A 12,721-nucleotide genomic window follows, 5' to 3' on the forward strand; every position below is an offset into this window, starting at 1 on the left:
CAACTCGAGACCCAGGCAAAGCGTATTTGCTCCCTGGTCATCAGAACCCAATCAATTCCATCACAACTAGACGTAGGCTTTTACCTTCGTCGAAGGGGCCGAACTAGTATAAAACTCTCGTGTCCTTTGTCGGTTTACCCCCTTCAAGCTAACCTGTCGCGATGGCTCCACGACTAAGTCCTTCCATGAGGACATCTGACGTGATATTTCCACGACAGCTAGCATACGACAAAGAGCTGGCTGACGGCAAAGATCCTGATTCCAGTAGTGAGAGATCTTGATGCTCAATGTGTAAGAAGCTTCACCGAGGTCTTTCTTTGAAAAACTCCTTTCAAACACTCCTTTATGCTTTCTAGAAAATTGTACATTATTTCTGATCAACAATATGTCATTCACATATACTTATCAGAAAGGTTGTAGTGCTCCCACTCGCTTTCCTGTAAATACAGGCTTCACGGCAAGTCTGCATAAAACTATATGCTTTGATCAACTCATCAAAGCGTATATTCCAACTCCGAGATGCTTGCACCAGTCCATGGATGGATCACTAGAGCTTGCACACTTTGTTAGCACCTTTAGGATTGACAAAACCTTCTAGTTGCATCGTATACAACTCTTCTTTAATAAATCCATTAAGGAATGGAGTTTTGACATCCATTTGCACGATTTCATAAAATGTGGCAATTGCTAACATGATTCGGACAGACTTAAGCATCGATACGAGTGAGAAAATCTCATCGTATTCAACACCTTGAACTTGTCGAAAAACTTTTTACAACAAGTCAAGCTTTGTAGATAGTAACACTACTATCAGCGTCTGTCTTCCTCTTGAAGATCCATTTATTTTCTATGGCTTGCCGATCATCGAGAAAGTCCACCAAAGTCCACACTTTGTTCTCATACATGGATCCCATCTCAGATTTCATGGCCTTCAAGCCATTTCGAGGAATATGGGCTCATCATCGCTTCCTCATAGTTCGTAGGTTCATCATGGTCTAGTAACATGACTTCCAGAACAAGATTACTGTACCAATCTGGTGCGGACCGTACTCTGGAAGACCTACGAGGTTCTGTAGTAACTTGATCTGAAGTTTCATGATCATCATCATTAGCTTCCTCACTAATTGGTGTAGGAACCACTGGAACTAATTTTTGTGATGAACTACTTTCCAATTCGGGAGAAGGTACAATTACCTTATCAAGCTCTACTTTCCTCCCACTCACTTGTTTCAAGAGAAACTCCTTCTCTAGAAAGGATCCATCTCAGCAACGAATATCTTGCCTTCGGATCTGTGATAGAAGGTGTACCCAACAGTTTCCTTTGGGTATTCTATGAAGATGCACTTCTCCTATTTGGGTTCGAGCTTATCAGGTTGAAACTTTTTCACATAAGCACCGCAGCCCCAAACTTTAAGAAACGACAACTTTGGTTTCTTGCCAAACCACAGTTCATAAGGCGTCGTATCAACAGATTTTTATGGTGCCCTATTTAAAGTGAATGCAACTGTCTATAATGCATAACCCGAAAACGATAGTGGTAAATTCATAAGATACATCATAGATCGCACCATATCCAATAAAGTGCGGTTACGATGTTCAGACACACCATTACGCTGTGGTGTTCCATGTGGCGTGAGCTGTGAAACTATTCCACATTGTTTTTAAATGAAGGCCAAACTCGTAACTCAAATATTCTCCTATACGTTTAGATTGTAGAAACTTTATTTTCTTGTTACAATGATTCTCCACTTCACTCTGAAATCTTTGAACTTTTCAAATGTTTCAGACTTGTGCTGCATTAGTAGATATACTCATATCTGCTCAAATCATCTATGAAGGTCAGAAAATAACGATACCCGCCACGAGCATCACCACTCATTGGACCGCATACATCAGTATGTATTATTTCCAACAAGTCTGTAGCTCGTTCCATTGTTCCGGAGAATGGAGTTTTAGTTATCTTTCCCAAAAGGCATGGTTCGCAAGCATCAAATGATTCATAACCAAGTGATTCCAAAAATCCATCTTTATGGAGTTTCTTCATGCGCTTTACACCGATATGACCCAAACGGTAGTGCCACAAATAAGTTGCACTATCATTATCAACTTTGCATCTTTTGGCATCAATATTATGAATATGTGTATCACTACGATCGAGATCTAACAAACTATTTTCATTGGATGTATGACCACCGAAGGTTTTATTCATGTAAACAGAACAACAATTATTCTCTGACTTTAAATGAACAACCGTATTGCAATAAACATGACCAAATCATATTCAGGCTCAACGCAAATGCCAAATAACATTTATTTAGGTTTAACACTAATCCCGAATGTATAGGGAGTGTGCGATGATGATCATATCAATCCTGGAACCACTTCCAACACACATCATCACTTCACCCTCAACTAGTCTCTGTTTATTCTGTAACTCCTATTTCGAGTTACTAATTTTTAGCAACCAAACAAGTATCAAATACCCAACAGCTACTATAAACACTAGTAAGGTACACATCAATAACCTATATACCAAATATACCCTTGTTCACTTTGCCATCCTCCTTATCCACCAAATATTCAGGGCATTTCCGCTTCCAGTGACCATTTCCTTTGCAGTAGAAGCACTCAGTTTCAGGCTTTAGTCTAGCTTTGGGCTTCTTCACGGAAGTGACAACTTGCTTGCCATTCTACATGAAGTTTCCTTTCTTTCCCTTTGCCCTTTTCTTGAAACTAGTGGTCTTGTTAATCATCAACACTTGATGCTCTTTCTTGATTTCTACCTTCATCGATTTCATCATCATGAAAAGCTCGTGAATCATTTTCATCATCCCTTGCATACTATAGTTCATCACGAAGTTCTACTAACTTGATGATGGTGACTAGAGAATCTGTCAATCACTATCTTATCTCGAAGATTAACTCCCACTTAATTCAAGCGATTGTATTACCCAAACAATCTGAGCACATGCTCACTGCTTGAGCTATTCTCCTCCATCTTTTAGCTATAGAACTTGTTGGAGACTTCATATCTCTCAACTCGGGTATTTTCTTGAAATATTAACTTCAACTCCTGGAACATCTCATATGGTCCACTATGTTAAAAAAACATCTTTGAAGTCTTGTTTCTAAGCCGTTAAGCATGGTGCACTAAACTATCAAGTAGTCATCATATTCAGCTAGCCAAACGTTCATAACGTCTGCATCTGCTCCTCCAATAGGTTTTTCACCTAGCGGTGGATTAAGGACATAATTCTTCTGTGCAGCAATGATGATAAACCTCAGATCACGGACCCAGTCCACATCATTGCTACTATCATCTTTCAACTTAGTTTTCTCTAGGAACACATATAAAACATAGGGAAGCAACAACGCGAGCTATTGATCTACAACATTATTTGCAAAATACTATCAGGACTAATTTCATGATAAATTAAAGTTCAATTAATCATATTACTTAAGAACTCCCACTTAGATAGACATCCCTCTAATCATCTAAGTGATCACGTGATCCAAATCAACTAAACCATGTCCGATCATCACGTGAGATGGAGTAGTTTTCAATGGTGAACATCACTATGTTGATCATATCTACTATATGATTCATGCTCGACCTTTCGGTCTCCAGTGTTCCGAGGTCATATCTGCATATGCTAGGCTCGTAAAGTTTAACCCAGTATTTCTGCGTGTGCAAAACTGGCTTGCACCCGTTGTATGTGAATGTAGAGCTCATCACACCCGATCATCACGTGGTGTCTCGGCACGATGAACTTTGGCAACGGTGCATACTCAGAACACTTGTACCTTGAAATTTAGTGAGAGATCATCTTATAATGCTACCGTCATTCAAAGCAGAATAAGATGTATAAAAGATAAACATCACATGCAATCAAAATATGTGATATGATATGGCCATCATCATCTTGTGCCTTTGATCTCCATCTCCAAAGCATCATCATGATCTCCATCATCACCGACATGACACCATGATCTCTATCATCTTGATCTATATCAACACTACAGAAAAAAGACACATCCGTGACATTTTTGGCCGAACGAAGTTTTTTTCTGTCATACATATGATACTTCTATGAGGATAATTGTTACAAAACCCGGTATCATCATAGATGTGTTGGGCTCCTACTTCTATGACAAAAAATCATCACAGAAAATGGGCTTTTCATCCTGGGCGGGCCGGAGACGCAGCTGCATGACATTCTTTGGGCCATCCATGACAGAAAAAATCGTGGTAGAAGCGAGGGCGAGGAAAATTTCCGGGAGTTCCCGATTATGGTGGGCGGTCAGGGGGCGAGCAATGCACGTTTCTCTCGTACACGTACGCGCGTGTGTGCCAGGCGTTGGATCTAACTGAACCCGAGTGAGGCGTTGGGGTCTAACTGAACATGAGTGATTGCACTGCAGGCTACGCGTTACTGAACCCGAGCGATCGATCGATGGCTGTTAACTGAACCCGATCGAGCGATTCCTTCGCTGCTGCTGCTAACTGAAGCCGATCGATTGGATGAACAGTGAGCGTTGCAGGGGGGATGAACAGTGAGCGGTGGGGATGGATGCAGGACCCCATGGTGTTGCCTCTGGATAAACAGGATGGCCCTATGGAGGGCTGGATGAACAGTAGACGATGGAGGGGTGCCCGTGGAGGGGTGGTTGAACAGTAGCCGGTGCAATAGCGCGCGGTGGAAGCTGGATGAACAGGAGCCCGTGGAGGCTGGAGGAGGTCGATGGTGGAGATGAACAGTATCCCGTGGAGTCCCGTTCTACGGTATGCCACACCCCTCCCGATGAACAGGACCCCCGTTTCGACCGTAGCGCTCCAACACAAGTCCATTTCGTCCGTTTTGCGGTATGCCACACCCCTCCCGATCAACAGGACCCCCGTTTCGACCGTAGCGCTCCAACAGAAGTACGTTTCGTCCATTTTGCGGTACGCCACACCCCTCCCGATCAATAGACCCCCGTTTCGACCGTAGGAGGTCCGTTTCCTCCGTTTTGCGGTACGCCATACCCCTCCCGATGAACAGGATCCCGTTTTGAACGTGGCCGGTCGAACACAAGGACGTTTCCTCCATTTTGCGGTACGCCAGGCCTCGTTTCCATCGCCTGTTCCGTCCAAGCCCGCCCGATGAACACGACGACGCTTTCCGTTCCGACCCAGCCGGTTGGTTCCCATGCGTTCCGTTGCCTCCCGATGAACATGACGCATTCCGTTGCCTCCCCATGAACACGACGACAACATTGTTTCTCTGTTCCGACCCAGCCATGTACACGAGACCTGGCCGTATGTATGCACGAGTAGGCGTTCGAGACCCCGCCCGTATGTACACATACGTGGCCGTATTTTCTTTCTTGCACACTGGCCGTTGTACGTACGTGTACATGCTACGTGCGCGCCTCTACTACGACACGTGCGCGCCTCTACATCGACCAGTATATGTGTACGTACACGTTCGCGACCAGAATGACAACACTATGTACGCTTCGACCAAGTGGGTCCCGACTGTCAGGCACTTCCCTGCGTGCGAAAATGTAGCTGGTGGGTCCCAACAGTCAGGGGGGCACTTCCTTGCGTGCGAAGATGTAGCTGGTGGGTCCCAGCAGTCAGGGGGCGAATCGTTTTTTTGCCCGGACGCACTTCCTTGCGTGCAAAGATGTAGCTGGTGGGTCCGAGCAGTCAGGGGGGAAACATGTTTTTCGTGAAATACGGTGGCCCGCCCGGTGGGTCCCTGCTGTCAGGTGGAGGAATCATTATTTTCCGTGTAATAAGGAGGCACTTCGTTGCTGCGGTCTTGGACCCAGCTGTCAGCCACTCCACGTACAGTCCACGTCCGATGGAAGTCGTTCCTTGAACATGTTGACCATGCCGCGCCGAGGGCACCTCGGCGGTGGACGAGGGCGAGGCCTAGGAAGGGGACGACTCGGAGCTGGGGAAGACGCGGCAGTGGAAGCCCGCGCAGAGGGGAGTACGAGGGTTCACTGGTTCGGCTTTGGTGTGAGGCTGCCGTCGCTGCAGGGCCTGGCCAGCGATGGGAATACTAGGGGCCAGTGAGGCCTCCACGGCAGCACAGCCGGCCACGGGAGGCAGGAGCATGCGGCACGACCGACGCTGCTTTGGGCGGCTGGAGCAAGAAGACCAAAGGTTGAAGAAGCACTACGGCCGTTGGATGGGCATCGTACGGTCACTGGATCTAGAATCGTTCATATTGACTAAAGTTGACAAAGGCCCCCATCCCAGTCAACTTAGTAGGCCCACAAGTCATCCTCCACCATGGTGGGTCCCAGCTAGCAGGGGGAGTATTCATTTTTTTTGTGTAATAAGGAGGCACTTCCGGTGGGTCTGAGCTGACAGCGGGGAGAACGTTTTTTGCGCATAATAAGGAGACACTTCCTTGCGGCCACCTGGACCCAGCTGTCAGCCTCTCCATGTATAGTACTCTTTCGATGGAAGACGGTCGTTGACCACGTTGACCACGCTGCGCCGAGAGCACCAGGGCGGTGGACGACGGCGAGGCCTAGGAAGGGGACGACATGGAGCCGGGGAAGACGCATCAGTGGAAGCCCGCGCAGAGAGGGGTACGAGGGTTCACCGGTTTGGCTGCGGTGTGAGGCTGCCGTCACCGTAGAATAACAGGGGGTGTGTGTCGGGGATATACCCCGCGGTGTAACCCTGCCGGAAGTATAACCCGGCCGGACTTAACGATTCACTGGCGATCCGCCTGGACATGGTGGTTTACGATTCATTGGTAATCCGGCAGGCGGGTCAGAGGAGTGACAAGACCCGGTGGCCCAACGGGCGGTTCATGAAAGGCCGGTTCATACTATGGTGGGCCGGTTTAAGAGGAAAGGAGTGAGGAATATTTCCCTTACAAGGAGTCAAGACCCGGACTTGTATCCGGTTTGTATTAGAAGGTAGACTAGTCATAATCCTAATAGGACTCCACATGTAACCCGCCCCTTCAAGATATATAAGGAGGGGCAGGGCTCCCAAAAGGGGGGCGAGCAAGAAGAAACAATCTTAGGGCTAGACACAACTAGAGGAGAGCCGGTTTACCGACGACTATCTTGTGATGATAATAAGATCTAGCCACAAACAACATGTAGGGCTATTACCGGCTGATGTTTCCCGGGGCCCGAAGCTATGTAAATCATTGTCTTGTGTTGCGTCTCGATTCCGCTCAACCCCTCTCAAGTTACCACATAGATGCGTTGGCCTCGCGACTAATTCCTCACACTAAGGACATCTGCCGTGACAATTCCATGATAGTTGGCGCCCACCATGGGGCTAGGCGCACGGTGGTGTTGAGTTCTTAGAGGGATCACTCCTAGGGATCGAGGGGCTCACAATTTTTCGGATAAAAAAAGCTGGTTTGAAAGGTTTTGCATCAGCGCCAAGTTCATCAGTACATATATGAAGATTTGTGAGATTTAAGGTTCAAGAAAAATTTAGGGTTGCGTGCGTGGCCGCACGCGACCTGGCGACCCATCTGGGTCGATTTCCGCTGCGCTGTTCTACGAAGTCGCTGAGGCCGATCGGAGACAAAATTTGCTGCAACCCCGCATGGCCAGTCAAAGAAACACAACCACGTTTCAGCATCCACGGACAAGCACTCAGGATCTCCCCAAAGGAATTATCCATAGTTTATTACGCGAAGACCGGGTCAACTCCAAGGAAACATCATGTATTGCTTTAACTAGTACTAGTGATGAATACTAGTACCAGGACATGGAGCCGTTGGTAGGATTTGGTTCGGCTTTTCAATTACCAAAAGAAGAATAGCACTTTCAGAAAGAAAATTGCGACTTGGAGGAGGACACGGACGTGAGCCAATGGATCCGCCGTTGACTTGCAAGCTGGTTTGGGCCTACGCCTCGCGACCGCAAGCGGTTGCTGTCGTCACGTTTTTTCTTCGCTAGCCATAGGTGCACCAAGCCAGCCTCACCTTCACCTCCACACTGCCGTGTCGACCTGCGCTGCCACTGTGCCAAGCTGGACTACAAGTCGCTTGCCGATCTACATCAACCACAGCAGGGCCAAGCGCCCGCCGCTGCTCCGGTCCGGTTTACAACACGGAGGGTATTATGCATTATCCAGCGTCAGCATCCGGGTTCATCCGGCAAAAAATACCAGGAAGGCTATTAAAAAAAGGGGGTGGTGGTATTGTACCACGGAGGCACATTCGGCCGTGCCGCGCAGCTTCACGGGCACGCGTATCACAGTCCGGTTTACATTAACGCGCCAGCCAACTTGCCCGTCTGCGCCACCTTACAACATCACAGACGACTCGCCCATCCGTCCTCGCTGCTGGTTCACGAATCCACACCGGTTTATAATGCGGAGGACAACTGGCTCGCCTGTGCCGGCTTACAAGGCCGCGACCGATTCATCACTCCGAAGCCGCTTCTGATGCTGTGGTGTTTTTACTGTTCGCCCAAACATCAGGTGGTATTCATCTAAATTTATGTATTAAACACTTTTTTTTGTCAAAGAACAATTACTCTGTCCTGTAATATTTTTACACACGACAATTTTTATGCCATTCATGGACATGTGTATCACAGTCCGGGTTACATCAACGCGCCGGTCGACTCGCCCGTCCGCGCCACCTTACAACTCCATGGACGATTCACCCGTCCGCCCTGGCCACTGGTTCATGCATCCGCGCCGGTTTACAACACGGAGGACAACTTGCTCGTCCACACCGGTTTACAACGCCGCACCCTGTTCATCTGTCTGCTTGCATGGCCGACTTGCCCATGATTGATTTCAGCTTCATTGTGGTGATCATCAACTCTGCTGTGGATATTTTCTAGCTAACATATCAGGGATTATTATACCGCTGAGCTACTGGATAACCCATGCCGGTTTATATCGTGATCCAGTCTGCGTCAGCTCGTCAGGACCATGCGAATTACCCAATAACACGTCCATAGGCCGCCGACCCCCGCAGTCCGGTCTACATTAACATATCGGGCCGCACCTGTCTGCATGAGGTGTTTATTGAGTATGAGCAAGTCACAGCTTGGGTAGCCCAATTTTTCTTTCAACAAAATGGAGGAAAATTATCATATACTATCAACCGCCGTCTGCACTGGTTGGTTCAATAGGCAGGCGGACAAGTCGCCGCCACTTCAGTTTGGATAACTTCAAATCGCCAGTTGGAAGGAACCATTGGCCGAGTTGCTGACACGGCTCATACGGGATCATTTATAACTCGCCGCAGTCACCTCAGCCTTCTATGGATTCACATCGTGCTATCAACACCAATGATATACAAATTATGCCGGATTATATCATGGTCAAATATGGAGAATCTCAAGCCAACTCCTCGAGTCACCTTGAGACTCGGGGGCTACAATGATATGACTCTAGCAAATCTTGCCAGTTTCAGCAAATTTAAGAACCCCAGGACGATGGAGGGAAAGATAACCCGGTCCCGGAGGGTACTCTTATATTAATGAAAATTTAAAGGCCGTCAGAAATTTTTTGGCTTAAAAAGTATATGATAGTTACGAAATCCCGGCTCAATGAAGAAGTTCTGGGTCATCATAAAGGATTCCGGTTTAAAATCCGGCTCAAGAGAAGTCAGTCTCACTGAAGCTCTCTAACATCCGGTTTACAATCCGGTTCAAGGGAAATATGTCTCCCACAAAGCTTTGAAGCTCTCAATATCCGGTTCAAAATCCTGGTTCAAGAAGAATTTATCTCTTCAATAAGTTGAAGGTTGCTGAAGAGGACCTGCTACCCTAACGCGCAGTTCAAACATGGGTATCCTGCCTTATGGGCTCATCTTCATATGATCACTTGGGGGCTTCCTGTTCAAACATAGGTGTATTCACCAAAGAGAACATAGCATTACTACCCTCTTGATGCGGCTATAAAGCCAATATTATCATAAGAGCACATCTCTGTTTACTTCAGTAATCCGGCTATCGAGCCAATATTATCCTAAGCGGCCAAAGAGAGTATTGCTGCTACACACAGCTCAAACATAGGCACCCATAGAGCACAGCTCACAAAAATTACTTGGGGGCTCTTTGTGCAACGCAACAAAGAGTTTGAAAGGACCCTTGTAATATGCTATCAAGCACGGCTTGGAAGCCTAGTGTATTCACCTAAAACCTCGGGTTAACCTGCCTTCATCAAGTAAGCCACTCCTTTCCAGGTAATCCTGGCATGACCCGCCGAACGTTTGACAAGTCAATCTTACACAGACCCTAAACTTGTCAAAGTTAAAATGACGATTGGTTAGTTGGAGGCCCATCTTGAAAGGCTTGGCAAAAATGGTTTAACTCAGCGGCCTGGCAGTCCATGAAAAGCCTCGAATTTGGGCCCGGGAGCCCTTGAAAAGCCTCGACTAAACGGTTTTATTTTCCTTTGTCAAGATTTTTCTCTTTTGATAAATTTTATGTTGAACCAGTGTCTATTGACCCGGCATGGCTATCAGTCATCAAATTAACCCGGTGTTTGTTAACCCGGCTTGGCTTTCAGCTACAAGTTGACAGACCAAATTCAATTATAAACCGGTGTTTATTAACCCGGTCTGGCATTGACTATACGTCACTAGGAGGATCATCCGGTGTTTATCATAACCCGGTATGGCTTCTTATACACCAGCACAGCATGGTGGGAGTTATTAACACTCAAGACTTGGGTTATTACCCTTACTACAAAAAGTTGGTAAACCAACAATGTGATTCAATGTCACAGGTATGATATATTTCATATTTGATTATTCTTAAGTGCAGCCTTGGTTATAAACCCGGGTTATATGTTGGGCATTATGACCTGTCCGGCGGTAAACCGCCAAGACACTTTAAACTTGTTGTATGCAGAAACAGGTTGAATAAAGCATAATTATAAATCACCGGCGTTTCTTAAACCCGGCCTGGCTTTAAGACGATAAGTCGCCAGTATATAATGAGAAATTATTCGGTGTTTGTTAAACCGGCCTCGCTTTGGACTATAAGTCACCAGTATATATTTGGATTGCGCCATTGGAATCATGCACTTATAAATCATTGGGTATATTATTCAAATAGCCAACATGGCTGGATTTTTATTATGGTTATCAATAACCAATATTATGATTGAGGTTTTCAAAGTCGCTTCAGCGCACTGGATATTATTTTATCAATGGGTATGATTTATTCTACAAAGAAATAGTCCCAAGTCGCTACAGGCTTATGACACGGCACTTGGGGGCTACATTATTTCAGTTGAGATTACATCAAATACACAAGTCTCATGTCGCTGCAAGCATGCACCATGACACTTGGGGGCTAATGCAAAGTCATTGTTTGCTCACCTTATTGAAGACCCAACTTATCACATTGTAATGAGCCGTCCCTTGGGGGCTACAAAGTGTTCCTGTTAACAAATCAAGGTACAAAGCTTTTTATCCATTATGTTCAAGGGTCCACTGCTTAGTTGGTAAAGCACAAGGCTCTTAACCTTGTGGACGTGGATTCAAGCCCCATGTTGGTGGTTACATCATATGATGTTATTTTCATTGAAGTATATATCAAGTCCCAGCTCAATATTATCTTACTGAGCCGGCCCTTGGGGGCTACACGTTGCTATTCAAAGTTTACATGATTATATTTACAAAGTCCCTGCTCATTATTGCATAATGACCAGGCCCTTGGGGGCTACACTGGTTGAAGTTTTTATGAGCATAAGGCAATTTCAAGTCCCAGGTTGCCGCAAGCATGACAACCCGGCACTTGGGGGCTACATAATATGGAGTATTCAGTTTTTACTAGTGACTGAGATGAACAACATGGATTTCTTTAGAGTGGCAGTAATTATATGGAAACAAGTCTCGAATCATCACTTTGTTCTGTTCAAGACTTGGGGGCTACAGGTAATATGGATATAAGAGAGAAATATCTTCCAATTTTAAGTTTTGAGCTAACCAGATTGACCCGGTGTCTACAACAATTATAACCCGGCATCACCAACAATTATTGACCCGGCGTTGGCAACAATCATAACCCGACATCTACAAACGGTCATGACCCGGGATCATCGGTTTTTATAACTCGGCAATTTTGGCAATTATAAACCAACAAGTTCTACAAACCGGCTAATATTAGTTGAATATTTGAAGACCAATATTTTTGTCAAAATAGAGCATTGAAGGCCAAGTCAAATTGATTCTTTATTTACAATATTTTTTCTACAAGCAAATTGATTATGAAGCTGGTCTACTGACCCGGATTTTCTAGAAGGAGGAAATGACAAGGACTTAAGGATGATTAGGTGCCGGCTTACAAGAATATTTAACCCGGAGCACAACCCGTCAAGTTTGTTCTTGTGTTTGTTTTACAGGATCAGTTTAACTTGGATAAATCCAAATTAAACTGGGGGCTAATGTCGGGGATATACCCCGCGGTGTAACCCTGTCGGAAGTATACCCCGGCCGGACTTAATAATTCACTGGCGACCTGCATGGACATGGCGCTTTACGATTCATTGATAATCCGGCAGGCGGGTCAGAGGAGTGACAAGACCCGGTGGCCCAGGGGGCAGTTCATGAAAGGCCGGTTCATACTATGGTGGGCCGGTTTAAGAGGAAAGGTGTGAGGAATGTTTCCCTTACAAGGAGTCAAGACCCGGACTTGTATCCGGTTTTTAATAGAAGGTAGACTAGTCCTAATCCTTATAGGACTCCACATGTAACCCGCCCCTTCAAGATATATA

Source organism: Triticum aestivum, chromosome 2B (genome assembly GCF_018294505.1).
Source record: "Triticum aestivum cultivar Chinese Spring chromosome 2B, IWGSC CS RefSeq v2.1, whole genome shotgun sequence".
Taxonomy (NCBI): domain Eukaryota; kingdom Viridiplantae; phylum Streptophyta; class Magnoliopsida; order Poales; family Poaceae; genus Triticum; species Triticum aestivum.